This window comes from Fistularia commersonii, chromosome 34, assembly GCF_037954325.1.
Source record: "Fistularia commersonii isolate RoL2024-O1a breed Wild chromosome 34, RoL_Fcom_v1.0, whole genome shotgun sequence".
NCBI classification, from domain to species: Eukaryota; Metazoa; Chordata; class Actinopteri; order Syngnathiformes; family Fistulariidae; genus Fistularia; species Fistularia commersonii.
The window spans coordinates 2666673-2684684 of NC_141317.1; the positions used below are offsets into that span (position 1 = coordinate 2666673).

Below are 18012 nucleotides of genomic sequence, written 5' to 3' on the forward strand. Positions count from 1 at the left end.
AGTTGTTCTAAATTTAATATAACCTAAAGGAGAAAAGAAGGTAAGATCTTCCCAACAAGTTTAAACAAACCCCTGCAGGATAAGACCGTCTCTCCTGGGGGAACCAAAAGCCGATACCTTTGAAACAGGGGGCAGGGTATTTTCAGCAGGGATGCACAGCATGAGAGATCCTGTATGTCTCACAGCTGAGCTGGTTTTATTGAAAGGTTATTTGAAAGGCCCTGAAACCAAGGCATCAGTATTCACGTTTGTTTGTCTTGAAGAGTGCAGCATTATAAAGCTCCTCCAAAAACCATCAGTTCAAATAGTCAAAGTACAGCAAAGAAAATGAGATGGGTTAGTGCCCAAAGCAGCTTAGAAAAATATGCAGGGAAGATTTGTAGAAATTAATGAAATGACCTCAATAGAGTTTCAAATGCAGCTCGCTACAAATTTTCAGCGCACAAGCCTCACTTAATTGCACTGTGCAAATAAGTGCCAAAACTAGCTCTGCTATCAGGTAATGGAGTCAGAGAGAGTGAGAGGGCCTTTGTAAACTTGACACTCCCATTAGGTTGCTACTGGAAAGTGCAGTATTTGATCAAGAGATGAGAACTGAGCAGAAATGAACTGAAACTAGATCCCACATGACTTATTTTCCTGTTGGCTCATAGCTTCAGGTGTCACTCAGACTTAATAAAGCTCTCAGATTTTCATTTTATCACAGAAAATAGACAGGGCAAAAATAAAATCAGTCAGTTTTACCTTAATGGAGCAAAGTAATGGTGAGGTGAAACTGACACAACACATTTTGTCCATCGTAATACTATCAAAATGAAAGCATATTCACTTCTGCAGTTTTCCGGTAATCAATTCAAACCGAATATTGCCCTTTTTTGCAGACTCGATTTCATAATGGTTCCAACAAATACAGCACTTTGGCAATAGTATGTCACCTTGGGTGATACCAACACAGCTATTTCACCATATAGAGTTACAGTATTCTGTAGCCCACACTGATCCTCCTGCGCCAACCTATAACTCTTATTTTATTTCTACACTTTATACATTAGAGGTACATTACACCCATCCCAGTAGATAGGATGAGTCCACTTTTACACCCAGGTGTTACATTGCAAGGTTAGGTCATTTGGATGGCTATGACCTTTGATGGCTCCATCTTCAATGAAAATGATCTGGTGATCTCTACATTGACATGCACGCAGATGCCCTTGTGCTGTACATTCACACTATGATGATTAGGCTGGAGCAATTCACTTGGGACACATTATGAGAATATTCATTTGGGAATTACAAATCATAATTAAAAGGTAGGGCCAGATTTTTCTTTGTCTTGAAAATGGCTGATTTTTTCCCAATTTTACACTTGGGGAGATACAAAGCAGTCTTTGCAAGATGGGGAACCAAATATGTAGCTACATATTTCCTGAATTAATCTGTGTTGTGTGTTTATCATTCAAGTCTTCTTTCAAGAGCGCTTTGCTTTTAAAGAAGTAATTAGATCAAGTAAAGTGAGAAGAAAAATCCAACACTGAGTCCCAAGTGTTCGGGTACACGATTAATTATTCTGAAGAAGACAGATGTTAAATTGTGTATGCCCATCAGCACTAAGACTTTCTGAAGATTTATCATTCATGTAAATCATGAATAAAATATTTCCTTGTTGAGAAAAAATGCTTCATCTGTTTGGTGCATCGTTTACTTCCAACTGCAAGAAAATGTGCATTAAAATCTGACCTAGAAAATACTCACTCTTACCAAAGAGTGGACGGATATGAAATTGAAATGTTGTGTTCACACTCCACATCATCTCAGATAGTCTTAAAGGTCTTAGCAAGCATTCTATGCCAATTAATAATCACAAATTTAACAACTCTCAAATAAGATATAGCTCAATTTTATCCTTGATAAGTCAAGAGGGCGTGAATACCGTGGGTTCACAGAAAAGGCTATGGCAGTGGCGGAGGTCGAGTCACAAGTGAACGGAATTGTAGCATCACCAATCGCCCCTGGCGACCATCACACATCCATGCTCCGGAACAGACAGGCCTGCTCGCACAACAGATGGAACTAATGATGCGAAACAAAAGAGATCATTTCACCGTGGTCCTGTAGGAAGCCACAAAGAGAGGCTTGGAAGTTTGAATGACAGGACCAGGGGACTCGCATTGGGTAAGGTGTGGGTAGCCTTTTTTTCCTGGATGTGCTCAGCTGAATAGGAAAAAAGGTCTGGTGATTCTTAGAGAAAGTGGCACATCTATAAACGGTTATCTGCATTAAACGTCCGCTCAGAATAACCACTTAGCTCATGATTCTACACGCCATGACCATGCATCCATATTTTGATAATCCGACCTCCGATGCGGCATCGTAATGGAGAAAACGGAGTGTACCAGGAGCAGAGGTAAAAGTCAGATTTCATCACAGGCATGTAGACATAATGGCAAATGATTATTTGAAAAAGAATCTTAAGACTTGATGAACTCCTATACATGTACATTTCATTATGTAATGCCACCAATCAGTTCGATTTGATAAAACCTTTACAAAGGTTTTAAAGAACGCCATTCCCAACGTTAAATGATTAGAATGAAAACTCGTGAATAAGGCATTCAAATTTTGCATTGAGAAGGCCTTAAAATGTGTATGACCTCCCACGTGTTTTTAAACTAGTATGGCGAATAAAAGTTACAAACAAACACCCGTGTCCTGAACTGACAAAAACAAATCAAATTTGAGCTGAGGACATTTACATATCCTGAGGGACAGGATTAGATTTAGAGGTCATCGCTTATGAGCCAGTCCTCAGCAGACAGCAATGTAATGTTTCTATGTCAAGTACATTCAATTTAAGCCTAGTCTGTTTTCCAAGTCAGACCGTTAGAGAGAGGGAGCACAGCTCTTCAAACATACTATTGAACTGAGAGAAGGCAGACACCTTGGGATGGGATTTAACCAGGATAGAGCAGAGTGGAGCCCAATCCATGTCCATCCACAAATGGAGGAGATCACTGGGAAAAGTTCAGCTCCACCACTGACACAAACAGCAGAGCAAGGCCTGTATTAGAGTCAGGTTAGCAAAGATAACACTATCAGCCTGATCCCCTTGGGTACCGAATGCCGGGCCTTGCTGGCAAATAAAGCTACAGTGTCTTGACTCCTTGGCACATTAGCTCTGATTACAATGACCTTCATTATATCAGCTACCCTTATTACAACACGTAGAAGGCGTCTCTCCCTTGGGTAAAGCACAGTGGGGGAAAGAGTAAAAGAAAGCAGTAAGATTCACTAGTAAGGGCTGAGCTTTGAAAACAAGTGCCCCAACTGTACAATTAGAATATGGAAAATCACTGTTAATATTGACAAATGTTCACAACACATTCATTACACTATGATCTGTTTTAACGAAAGGACTGAGGGGTAATTTTTCTTGCAATAGCAGTTAAAAATAAATAAAGTACATAAACTAATATGAGCAGATGGTTATTTAAAATCCTATGTGCAATTAAATCAATGACATTTCAAGATGGTCACAACAAGTACAAAGTATTTGTATCATCACTTTCTTTTGTGTTTGCCATCTACTTTTTTGACTTTCAAGATGACACAGATGATATAAAATCTATCCTTTTAAACATCTTATTATAAAAAATGGATGACAAATATTCAAATTCGACAGTTTACCATTCCTTTTCCTACAGGCACACACACATATACAATGCAGGATAGTCAATATTATTTTCTCCAGTTTCACACACACATTTCCCCTTAATATGTAACAATATTGTTGACCTCAATTTCCTGCTTAGTCTGCCCCCACCACAGGCCAAAACTGTAAGCTTGAGCAAGTTCTTGGCAGACGTAGCCATCATGGTAGTGACTCTCACTCCGCCTGACCACCCTGCAAGCGAGGGGATTCTCTCACAGAGTCCTGATTATCCCTCTCTCAAGCCCCTGCTGTGAATCTTACCCCCACCTCTTTGTTGGCAGGTGACTCAAACTAACACACATTGCTCTTATAGTATATTTAGTTAGTATTGCAAAAACACTCGCTCACACACAGGACTTGCTCAACTCTCAGACAGATCATCCCTCCACCAACGGGACGGCATTTTTTGTTGTTTTTCTGCTAAGTTGTTTAGATTGGAATACCGGACAATTTTTTTACTAGGATTGGGAATCATAACAGAGCACACAATAGTGTCTTATCAGAAAACAGCTAATGATGAATAATAAGGGATTTTAGCACAATACATTGTAAATCGATATACTGCAACACATTTCAATAGTTATATACAATTCACTTATATCGATGATAATTCTCTGAAGTGGTTGAATGTCTTTTCTAAATGTGCCGCTTTACCACCTATTTTTCAAAAAAATCAAATACAACTCCCAGCTCTGTAATATGAGGTTGCTGTTCATATGATACCTACCACGTTTGCTTCACGTCTGATTTATCTGCTGTGCAAGTGCCACAAGGCAGAAATACTGATACAGGATTTTTGGGGGAGAACGTAATTGTATAGTTACAATATGACAATGCTAAGCTGTATATACTTGCAGTATGACAGCTGGCAAAGTGAACACAGTATCATTTTTAGCCTGTCATTGATTAATTTACAATTTCCAGGGAATGCCTAGAAGATACAATATCAATAGAGCCAAGAGAGCAGTCAACAAAATCAGAATTTAAGCCATGTATCCCCAATGACAGAACCTTAAAAAAAGCAAATAAAAATGTAACTTAATTACAGATTTATAATGAGCCTCGGCTCCACTGCCAAAAACAAGTCCCATACCAAGACAAACAGGCACCTGCTGAATGCTCCCTGCTCATGGGTTTTCATCGCTTAATTAATCTAGGCCTTGGGGTATCATGACTTGTGCATGCTGCTTGCGTGCATGTTTTAGACAATTAAGTTGTTCCACAAAACAGAGGTGCAAGTTCAACATGAAGCGAAGACACCAATACTTCACATTAGACACTGCATTTTATGTTTTGTGAAGAGAAAGTCAATGATCCAATAATGTGTTTCCTGTCAATTGAATGCAAAAAGCTGAACAACAAATCACATAGATTTCTATATGATGGTAAGCCCCCCCAAAAAAAAGAAACATAAATGGCTGACAGGTATTAATCAGACATGCCCAAAGAAAAATATACTGAATTAAGATTCACCTTCATGTTGAACAATCAGAAGCTGAATCCACAAAACAGTTAGTACCTTGGAACCATCCTCACACCAACGTCTGGTTGCTGGAGACCAACATGCAAACAAGCCTTCATCATCAGCGCAGGATGTTTGTAGCTAAAGATTTGAAAATTCAATACTTTTCATTACATTATTTGAATTGCCCCAGTGTCAGTTCGTCCAATAGCATTGGTCGTGTCAAAATATGAGTCACTCCAAGTAATGACAGGCCTCGACACCCTTGGAATTTTTATATACAGTTCATAATATGAGTAAATCTCAAGGCACACCAAAGTACCAATGATACAAATCTTTTACACACAATTTACATCTAAAAAGTATAGAATGAACATATTACCCCTGAAATTGTAATTTCCGGAATTGCAACTGAAATGTAATTTTACATTCTTGACACTGCTTGTAAAAGCAATGAAAAAGAAGACAAAAAAAAACGTCTGCTTGTGAACTTGAGTTACGAAACAGTTGCAGCTATAGCACAGCTGTTCGGCTTATATAAGCAAAATGAAAGACGCGCTGTTCTACTATGAATTAACGGAGGAAGCCTGTGTTTATTTGTAACAAAGCAAATTGGTTTCGGAAATGTTTTTATGTCAAATACGTAAAAAATGCTGATCAAAATGAATGTGGAAAAAAACATGAACATCTCAAGACTTCTAATTACAAGTTTGAATAAGTGAATGAGAGAAACATAAATGTAACAATTATTACTATTGCTAATTACATTTCCAATTATGTCACTAATTAGGACGGCTTAATTATCAGCCAGTTGGATAAATAAGACTTTAGACTTTTATATTGTAGCGATGGAGGTGTTGATGGGGTTATAGAGCAAATACAGTAAACATGCAGAGGCGCATTTTCTCTTAAATGGTCATCAATTAATGACAGAGCTAATTACATCTTAAGGCCTTGAGATCACCCTTGTCCAGTGTAAAACTGACTTCACCACATAATAAAAGTAATCTAATTAACTAATATGGTAAAAATGTAGCAATCTTAAAAACTAAGAGACAGTGACAAAATGAAAAAGCTAAGCTCAATTTTGTTGAATTTGAGACTCCTTTTAATGAAAAACCACAAAAAAAAAAATCAGTCACCTCTTAGTAATGAGTCTTCACTCAATGGGTTGCGTAACATTCGCTTGAAAAATAAAGGTTCTTTACCACACATCACAACTGTCTTTGGGAAAGAGATTACGAGACAGAATGGACGTCAGCTGCTTTTAATATAATGGACCAATCCATTGTGTCCATCTGTGTCTATCAACTGTCACAGACACTTTAATACAACTCTAATCACACCATCTCTTTAGACAAACTTCTTCTCATAAACCCATCATCATAATGCCAGATCGCACTAAGAGTAAAAAAAAACAAAAAGCGCTGATATTTCTCCCATTCCCGAATGGTGTTGCCCTACCTGTGAGAGAATGGGAAGTTTTTCCCCGAGTACTATCTATGTGCCAAGAAAAGCCACGACAGATTAGTGTCATATCTCCCATACGACTGGATCCTAATCCCACCATCTGAGGCAAACACAAGGCCAGGTGAGGCGATGCGTCTGTCTGAGACACCCACGTAAAGCAGGGGGATCTCCTCCCCGACACCCATATACCTCCAAACAGCATCGGAAATTCTCACGTTGACTTCTCGTTGAGACAATAAGAGCATTTTCTCCTTCCTCTTATTGATTCATATGACTTAGTACGGCCTCTCGTCCATTACTATGAATCCTTTTACTTTTGACTGTCATATATATACCTCGTGTTGGGAAAATGGGAGAAAGGTCACATTGCAAAATAGATCCACAAAGTTTGAAAAGTGTGTCCGGTCTCTATTGCTTATGGAAAACATCCCTGGACACCAGAGTCCAGGAAACGCCACCAGCAATAGTTTGACACCCAGGTTGTTCCAAATTTGTAAGCAATTTACGCTTACAGTTTTTTACTGTATTCACAAACTGTAGAACATCTGGTTCGACTCTTTGTTTTTATGTGTTCAAAGTGAGCAATGAGGTGATACTTCAGTACATGTCACTGCCAAAGAATGTTGCAAAGTTTGGTTGCAAGTCTCTCTACACACCTCAGAGACAAGAAGAAAAAAAAAGACAAGCAAAACAAAACCCACAAAGGAACATTCATTGGACGTTTTCAGATAGGGCAGATTTGAAAAAAAATGTACATCATTACATAAAAACAGGTTTTGATACGTTACAACATGAATGTTTTTCAATACATTTTTCACACATAGCCTCACAGCTTAAAAAAAAAACGTACACACCCAGGGAACAGGTACGTGAAGTAAAACTGGCAAAAAAAATCCCCAGGAAGAAGAGTATTTCACAGGTAAAGGGAGTGTTATTTTTCAAGAGTTGGCCCGAAAGTGGCATTCTGTAACAATGTGGACTCTTTATACACAAATAAGAAAAGAAAAAGTAATTGTTATGACTCTGTACATTGAAGTTTTTGAAAACCTCCAAGCAAAACACATGTGTAGTTTGTCTGTGAATATTCTCAATCGTTCAAGTCATGGTCCTGGTAAATTGTCATTGTTGCAACTGGACTAATTCAGATCAATCAAGATGTTTTCCTCTCTATCCAAGAGGATAACATTCTTACATTTTATTTTCAGATATTCAAACCACATGAAAGACAAGCAGACACAAAGTGAAAGGAGTATGACAATAAAACACATTTTCATAGTTTCCCTCATAGTTTAGCACTTGGTTTTATAACATGTGAATATTTCCTCAAGGTACACTTAATATAAACACATCCCTGAGCCGAGTGTCTGGAGAAAGCCTTGTCAGAACATGTAAATGTTGGAAGGTTCTGAAAAAGTGCATATTTTGATTCTGATGATAAAGCAGCAATCACAGGAGCTGGAATGTGTTAACTGTTCAGTGACTATATATTGTGTTCCCGTTTTAATCACGAGATTATTCATTAACATTTCCTTAGAGATAAACTCTGTTGCAAATCGGCTCCTCTTACAGGAAATGTAACTTCAGCGAAGGCCATAAAGTTTAACATTTCAAAACTGATCGACGTTTTTGGAACTGTTTGCCTGCAGATTGGAATGTGTCATTTTAAAGATATAAAGACATATACAAAAGGTACACACCTTGCCCTAAAACACTATATATATATATCTTTGACAGTTTAGTCTACATAGAAAAAGGACACATGAGGTTTGAATTTCAATGCAAAACTGTTCACCCAATTTAATGAGGACAGGACAGGAAGAGAATATAGGAACCTGAATGGTAGGATTTTTGAGGTTATGTTACCAACAGATGCCTCTGGGGAAAACTAAAGGCATAAATATAAAGTACAATATACACACACCTTTGTCACGCAATGTGACTTAAGCAAAAAGGGAGTTGGTTTCATGATTACACTGTATATTAATGAAATCCACAGCTGGGCCAACTCTCTTTTTTATGCAGTTGTTTACAGTTTATGCTGACAGTAAAATGATAGACATCACTTCTAACATGACAGTAAATTTGTTAAATTGATCTTTCTAAAATTGAGAGTATTACTGAGTTTAAGTACAGGTAATGTCAGTGATATTATACTATGAATATCAAAAACATGCCATTTATTCACATTCAACCCTTCATATTTGATTTGATGTATTGCTCAGTTGTGATTTTTATTAAACTGGTTTTACTGTTTTTTTTAATTATATTTTTCCATTATCAAATAGTATGAGCAGTTTATACTCCTGAATTGTCTTATATGCACAAAGGAACAATAATTTCACCTCAATACAATTTGCTGCAACACTGAAAAGGAACATAGTGCAATGCAATGCCACGTAGCCAATGTCTGTCCAGCAAATTAAATAGAGCCGGATACATCAACAAACATTTTCACTCTAAACTTTGTAGTTCAAATTTGAAGTCCAAAGTGTTAATGCAGAAATATTAAACTTACAAATGATTTTTTCAAACTGCCAATTATGCTCTGTCTTGAAATAAAGGAGAACTGTTTGTTCAGTCTAAAATTAAGAAGGGTAAGAATCATTTGAGACAATTGCAATCATGATGCATCTCTTGAACATAAAATTATTTCAGAAATAATTGGTTTTATTATTACTTGAGTAATATTTTTCTGGCACTGCAAAAATCACCAAGGTGAATTGACCTATTCTCCATCAGCTCATTTCAGGGTTGTTTAAAATGACCACAGATCAAACAAGCCCTGGAAGCAATTGGCTTGACATACTAACTAATCAGAATAAGTTAAAATGTCACGGACCGCTGAGAGTCAGACAAATGTAACGGGCTACATCCTGCTTACTGAATCCTGTCAGAGGTGCAGTACACACCTCTTATGTCTCCACATTACATGCACAAAGAGGTTTTTTCCCCATCTTCAAAGGTCATTTAATTCATTTTGGCAAGCATTTTTTTGTTTACAAAAATTTACAAGTGTCATTTGGAAATATAGCTCAATCCTTCCTATCAAATCTAACTGGCCTGCGATATCTGCCATTTCTGAAACATGGTCAAATTAGAAATACGAAAATGTGATTTTGTGTGTGTGTGTGTGTGTGTGTGTGTGTTATATATGTATGAAATATATTTAATACAAAACAAATTATAAGTGATATAAGCAAGATGAAAATTATTTGGCTATTCAGTATTTTGATTTGGTTCAATGAATTACATTACATTTAATATTAATTCAAATTTCAAAAGTCAAAGACAAAGCTCTCTCAATCAGTTTTTCTATATTATATAGTGAGACTATATTGACATGTTTACATAGTATTAGCGTCCAAACCAGATTCACTGCTAAAGCTCAAATGAAGCACATGTTATGTCATTTAGCAAAATAATCACATGCATTCTTCAAAAAAAACAGTGTCTTTTGAAAGAGCTACATTTAAGCTGTATTTAAAGTATTAAGCTGCATTAAAATTCCAATAAAGCAACAGAATTTTCAACTTTTTCTTTTTATTTAATTGTTGTTGTTGTTCATACTAAAACAGTGGAAACCGCAAGTGAGGTTTTGACAGAAGCAAGCAACAGACCTGTGAGGGATAGAATAGAATAGAATAGAATAGAATAGAATAGAATAGAATATTCCTTTAATTGTTCAACAGTGGGGAAATTTCAACCACCCACAGCAGAAAGTGGACAGTGCAAGAAAAAGTTATCAAAAAGAGAAAACTAAAAATAAACAATAAACATTGGATTTGGGGCTATGATCAGATGACTAGAACGTCAGGATGTGTCTCATCGCCAGAGTAATTAGGTGCAATCATTTACTAACCATTGCAGCACGTATTCTTTTGAGATGCATTCACACAATGGAAAATTCACGAATCTGGTGGCTGGGGAGTGGGGATGGAGGGGTCATTTTGCAGCGCAGTGCTCACATAAGCCCTCAAGATCTCAAAGATTCTTTCACGCTTGTATAAATTGTTTCAAAATCTTCCAATTGTTAATTCTATTTTCTTAAATAAAATCCAGCTGCTGTGTGCATGTGTGTATGTGCGTGCATGTGTGTGTGTGTGAGTGTGCAAGACAGAAAGTGAGAGGGAAAGAGAGAGAGAGACTTCCTTTTCAAAGGCTGTCTTTCATATTCTCAAGGCATCAAGTACAAATCAGGGCAAATTGTTATTCTGCTAAATTTACATATGGATTTGGTTATATTTCCCTCAGATTGCACAAACTATTGAGTCCTCCATTTTCTTTGGCTGTCTATGTCATAGAGTTAAGGTTGTAAAGATGTCTTAGTTTAAGTAGTTGTTTCGAAAGACATGGAGAGTAAGATCCTCTATATATTACTCTGGATTTCAACGTGATCTACATTGTTTTTAACATTTTTTTAACATGTCATTACAATTCGCCTGGTTTCCTTTGCAAGACTCAAAGGGCACCACGTAATTCTAATAAGATGACTACAATTATCAACATTTAAGAGTTTCTTGTTTCACTTGAACAGTCTATTCCTCCTGTCAACAAAGATGTGTTCATTTCACACTTTGATCCAATACACTGTTTTCTCCACAAACAAAATGTTTTCTAGTTTGAAGGGAATTTTTCAGGCTATTAAGGGTAAATGTTTAATAGCAAAATGTGGTTGTAGTAGCTGCATCGAGGTACTGGCTTACTTTTTGTGACACTCCGCGTTATATGCTACTTCAGCTGATTCTATCACAGCGACCAAATCTCCCTGGGCAAAGTGTTTCCATTAAAAGGCAAACTTTCAAGCAAGTTTAATACAACAATTGCATGTAACCAGTCATCCAATTTGGTGTCAGAGTGTCAAGATCGCACCAGGATTTATATAAACTGCTCCAAATGAACTGGAGCAAAGTGCAATTTCATTTCCATAAAACACTAACATACAAGTAGTCATCTGAATGTTTATTTGCCTTAGGCATATACAGTATATTTAAGGCCTGAAGCATGAGTATGATTATTAGTGCTAAAGCCTATAGAAACAGTTTAGAAATTCCATCAAGCACACCTAATCTGTTGATTGAGTAAGGGGGAATTGGTGTGGCTTTTGAGTCCTTCCAATTTAAAGAGATGTGTGAGTATAGAGTGTGTACCAAATGTGGACATGTTAATTATGTATTCTAGGAGTGGTTCAGTCTTTTATTGGAAAATTTACACCCGTGCAGTGATTTATATAAATCAGTAGTGCCCACAAAGCAGTAAAACTCTAATTGTTTCTTCCATTTTGAAAGTCTCGCGTCCATTAAGGATGCAGTGAGTAATAAAAAGGACTTTTAATCAATCCTCTCTTGTTGATGAGTTGATGTGTGAATGGGCTATCCTACCTGACAGTGCTACCATATGTTGATTTCTTTTTCCTATTAGCTAACAGAGATAAAATGAGCTTATTTCAGTATAGCTGACAACATACTGTGCAACTTACACTCTTGAGAATTCGTCCAAACAGTTTTTGGTTTGTGACTGGTCCCCACATGAATGAAAACTTTTCTTTAGGTCAAAGCCCATCTCAATCAGCCCATTTACGGAGAATATATGAAAAGTCTATTTGTCCCGTATGATGGAGATCTCGCTTAGAAAGTCAAATGAATGAAATGAACTCTCACAATATAATAAAGGCAGTATTCTTCCATGTTACTCCCTCTTACCCACATTGAAGTCTCAGTAGTGACCCTTTCATTGTCAGATTAGACCGGCCGACCCCTCCTCGACCGGCTGGCATGGCCACAGTAAATCCTGAAGTCTGCTCATGCTAGGGAGCTTGGGTAATTAATAAAATCCCCATTACATGCCTTGTGCCCGTTGTTTGCTATTTCAACACCCCATTTGTGCCACGATTACAGTCATTATCAGTCACCGCCATTAATTCTCTACCCGATGCCAGAACTGCATACTAATAAATTGGGCTCTAAAATTTTTTTTTTTACCTTTCAAGGAGTTGGTGTTGGAGCTGGGCCAGGAAGTGCCACTCCAGATTAGGAGTCATCTGGTGACTCGAAAAGAGCCCTTTGAATAGGAGGCTGCTGCATCTTTGGAGATAGTTCAAATTTCCCCCTTTGATTATTTTCCTTTCCTCTCCAAAATGAATCTTTATTAAGCCTAAATCCTGAATAAAATGAAATTAGCAGACTGCAAAATATTGCTTTCTTTTCTGACTCTATTCCCTTGTGCATGCATGCAAATTATAATGCTTATTTATGTAAATGAGGTGTCGTCTTTAATTAGTTTTGCTTGAGGGCATTAAAATACATGTATTTTTTCCCCAAAACTGATTTGTTTTGTAGCTCTGTTCAGTTTAAGTTCAAAATGAATGATTATGCCAACTAAAAAGGTTTATTAATTATCTATTTTTTTCTCTTTTAAAATATTATCTTCTCCACCCACTTCCTAGGGAGTGGGTGAGTGTATTCTCTGTGAAATCGAAAAGCCTCTTCAGGCTGTACTCAGTGCTACTCTGGCAAGCACTTGTAAAGGTCCCAGGTTGGAGAAATACACTTCTCCACATCAAATCAAAACGCTGCCCTCTTCAGCAATTCTCTGCAACATAGATAAGTATGCCTTTGTTACAAATGTGTTTGTATAGTATAAATTATGGACCAGGTTTGCATAAGTTTTGTATTTTTACATCCATATTTGGTTTCCCAATGTGGTATTTAAACCAAGGAGAGAACATGCTGCTGCCATTATATTTTTTTCTGTTTAAGTTTTGTCCATAGATATATATGTATATATATATATATATATGTATATATATATATGCCACATATGTACTACCACATTTATCAGATGCTGATACTGATTTAAATTAAGACAACCTGTCAGTTGTCTGACTGATCTCAAAACTGAGGAGAAGATGGAGTGTTAAGTGTCGTTCTGGTTGATTTGGGCCTTATTTTAATATTTATTTAAAATGATTTGCTGGTTTGCTATAAATCTTCCCCTCCCTACTGTTTTTATGCATTTGTTGTTGATTTACAGTCTAGTGTTGAGTGGCTATCGAACAGAAAACTGCTTTATGTCATTGGGGAAGGTGTTGGGTCAACTTCTGTTGGAAGCAGCCACTGACTGTGTCATGCAGTATTTCAAAGCACTCGAGGCTGAAAATGACCAACTGCATCTCCAGTTATTGTTCAATATCATATCAGTATTCAGCATCCCATGAACTGCTCAGATGCGCTGAAATGGCAAGTTAAGATTCCCCCTCCCAAGCCTCAAAGTATGATTTATGGAAAGGAAGCCAAAACCATTATAGCATTTTTATTATTATTGTTCTTCCAAGGCTAATGCAACAATAGATTTTTGCATGATTGATGCATTACACTAAACATTAGAGGATTACATTAACTTTGCATAGAACAGCTAAATGGCACCAGATTACTTATTGTTATTTTTCTTCTACACGATCATCATGTTCGCACAATTCATATAGTATTTCTTGACACTTATTAATTACAGTGCATTTAAGCATGATGGGTAAACAGCGTAAATTAATGCAAAGTGTCCTATGCGCATTTAGATGCGGCTTTTCAGTTTTTCAGTGAAAACTGCACCTGTGATATAAAGTTAGCATACAGAGCTTCACAGATTAAATAAATGTAAGTGACTTTGATAGCCTCTCATCTGCCTCCTTCATTCTGCAAATTATTAAAACTCTAAGCTCTTGTGGGAGGGAATATGGCAGCAATACGCTCAGCTGGGAGGAAATTCCATGTAACAAGAAAGAATTGCTCATCTCTGTTCTACTGTGGCCACCAAGAACTAAAGCATACCGCAACCGCAAGCTATATCTCATTGCATGGGACACAGAAGAACACCACAGGTTTTATTAATAATTCTTCAATGATCACCTACCTCAAAATATTTTAAGAAATCTGAGGAAAAAAAGAAAGACTGTATGTATTTGTTTCAAGTCTTAAATTTAAATCAATCCACATCCTCCACAAATATGTTGACAGACACTGGGTGTGTTTTACTGGGATGTGTGCCTATGTGTTTATTATGTCCAGACCATACAGGAGGTGATGGGCACACAGCCAACTGAACCTTACCTAACAGTACTAATTTTTTGCCACTCAAGTTTCAACAATGCTGTACTTACCTAGGAACGTAAACTGGAAGCTATGTCTGACAAAGACAAGAAACTGTAATAAAACTGAGGTTTTGGTTCTCAGCTGCACTGAGTCTTATAACACATATTAATGGGATGTTTAAAGGATATGGCATTTTTCCATTTGTCTTGTGGAAAAATCTTGCACAAAACACCTGGAGCACTAAGTGCCTGCAGTCTGAACACTGAAGGGGAGCGAGCAGTCATAGCTTTCGTTTATAAAGCACTGTCACATCTAAAACATTTTCCAGTAGATAAGCTCTGAAGTCCATGCCAGACTTCTCCATTCTTGATTGTCATTGTACAGCAGCTACACTAACTTGCCAATTTATTAGGCGCACCTCGATAAAAGCAATGTAGGATAATACAACGGCCTTCTAATCAATGACGATTATAATGTTGAGTTTTTTTAATTCATCTGTTTGGGGGATTGAGAGGGGTGATTGATTTTAATGCCCATCTACACCTGACATTTGCAATACTGTTAAAAACTGCCTTACACACGGAGGAATTTCTATAAAATGTTCCATCCCATGATTAAACTTGACAATATAGTGTCAAGTGATTATATCAAAAAGTGTGTATCTGCATGTCTGATTTAGAATTATTTCATCTAGCAAACAACTCTTCTGTCGGATCTACCTAACTCCAGCGTTCTCCTGCCTTTCCTCTTGGCAATGACCATGCCTGCCTTCAAATCTCCTGCCTCATTTGCTTTCTGTTACCGCAACTCTTCACCTGCTACCGGACCCACAATAAACTTGTTCTGAACTCGCTCTGTTTGCACTGAGTGTTGGTGTAGCATTTGGGCCCATACCCACACCCGTCACAGTATTACAATGAATCAAGCGATAGTATTCACTATAAATATAATTTCAATTAAAGGACATCTTATTTGCAATATTCTGTATGTTCCTTAGAAACTACAGATGAATGAACTACAAAAGAATGTAATGTTTCTATATGCAGCTTTTTTTTTTTTAATCTACACCTCTCCATGTGGGTGGCAGTGTAAGAGAGAATTTATTACAGAGTATGAAAGATGAGGTTGCATTTCGGAAAAAAAAAAAAAAACAATTTCTCATATAGAGAGTTTGAGATGAAAGTTCATGCCCACACATGCCTGTAAAAAATGTACTTTAATAGCAATAGGGAATTAAAGGCTGAAAAAGGAAAGTGTTGTGTTGACTATGAAGTGGATTAAAAGCAATTGTTAGATAAACATTTGCTGATTAGATAAAAATTTAGGTGTGTCAGTCATCCAGGTCAAAGGCAATCTTGGTAAAATGTTTCCCTGGCAACAGGACTTAGTTTCTCTCCATGAAGATGTTCTACCTCTAATCCAAGAGTTTCTAGTATATAACTGCTGAGGCTGGGGTCAGGCATTGGTATTCAAAGGGTTTGTTTTGTTCATGAGTAAGTTGAGTGCAGCAATAGGGTTGAATGGGGCGGCTGTATGAACGTGTGCATTGATAAGCGTGGGTCACTTGAGTATTTCGAAAATTTTAGTTGGCTTATCAATAAGCACTTATTTTCTGCTGTATTTGTTCACAACGCATATGTACGTGAAAAGCCTTTGCTCTGTATTTATGTATTAAAATTTCACAAGCACTGACAGATCAAAAAGTCATATTAAAACCTTTGTGACACTCAATACTTAGTCTTTGCGGGCCAAAAAGGCACTTTACTGATGTTTATTTTTTATTCCTGAGAACTAGTATCAGCCTAGTTATGATGAGACAGGACTTTGTTCTTAATGTTCTCCTAAACCATCTCAAATCACTAGTTAAGATAAGAATTCCAACGGTAAGCCTATAGAAAAACATAAAAGCAAGTCTCTGATAAAGAATTACGTGTTTCAAAGTTTTAGACTGAAAATGTCTGTGGATTTTCCACTAATTTATTTTAAACAGCAAAAGAGTAAGACCTAAAAAAGATCACCTGAAAAAAATGTTGTTTTTTTTATTTGTTTTTCTCCTACTGTTGTTCAGTGTTGTTCCCGTGTTTTCGGGGGAAAACCAAGTTGATTTACTATCTCTGGAATAATGTTGGGCTTAGGGAGCTTGTGAAAATTGCAAGTCACAGGCCTCAATTCAAACGAAATCACATCTTTCATGTTTCTGACAAGGCAGAGTCACAAATGTTTTGTTTATCAAAGTGAGGTCAAAGGCGATCAAATTCAACTGAAGGCCACACCATATGACCTGAGGTCTAGGGTAGACACTTTGAACTGAATAGAACGTATACAGAATATGCTCCACTGATCTTTTTGATTACACAATGTTGATCTCTTATTTGCCCAAACAAAAATTAAAAAAGAAAAACATCTATCGTCATCAGCCTTCACCAGCACCAGGAAGTCATTTGCATGTTTTCTGGAAAACACATTAACATGTGAAATGAAAGCCACCAAGATTATGTGACAGGCCCACAAAAACATTGCAGCACTTTGTTTGGTTTACACAATCCTGCACATTTTCAGAGAATATCTTTGACATTTTCAATTTCAGCCATTACGAAAGCAGAATGTTCAATTCATAAAAAAAATATCGACTCAACGGTTTTACTTACATGTATGTAGAATGAACTACGATATCTGATATAGTAATCTACTTTTTCCTCTACTTTTGAAATCCTTCAAGCCAGAATGATCAAAAGTGGAAGTTTACAGCTCAATCTGAAAGCTAAAAACTACTGATTTAGTCTAAAAACCCTCAGATTATTATTCCTGAACAGTAAATGCTTGTTGTGTAGACAGTATTCCAAGTTGTTTACACATATATAAAATCGGAAGAGTGATTATAATGACTTTTTGTGCCCTACTCAAAGATTCATAAAAGCCACAAGAATTCAAGAGAAAACAAAACGCCTGTCAGGGCGAGCATAGAGGCAAAGGGGGAATCTGGCATGGCCTAAGCAAAGTCATAAAAATATTTTTCTTTTTATTTAATGTCTTCCATAATTCATTGCCAGGAAAAGCTAATCAATAGCACCTTAATGAAAACTTGAGCCATATTTTATTTTGCCGCAGAGAAGTCCCAGATCAGCATTTGTTGCCTTGTTATGTGCTGGTTTTCACCCTTGGGCTGTTTGACAGATGTGCATCACATTTGCAGACACCTTAAATATTTGCACTCTTCCACGACATTTGCTCAAATAAAACATACAGATGAGAGGAAAAAAAATCTTGTGATGACAGGAATTCAACATTCA

The 18012-nt window shown here is 37.0% G+C and overlaps 1 protein-coding gene across 1 annotated transcript in view; it reads right to left on the reverse strand.

Moving 5' to 3' along the window:
• The window catches only part of casz1 (castor zinc finger 1), a 170108-nt gene that overhangs the window by 131122 nt on the left and 20974 nt on the right, over positions 1-18012 (reverse strand). The window lies entirely within an intron of this gene.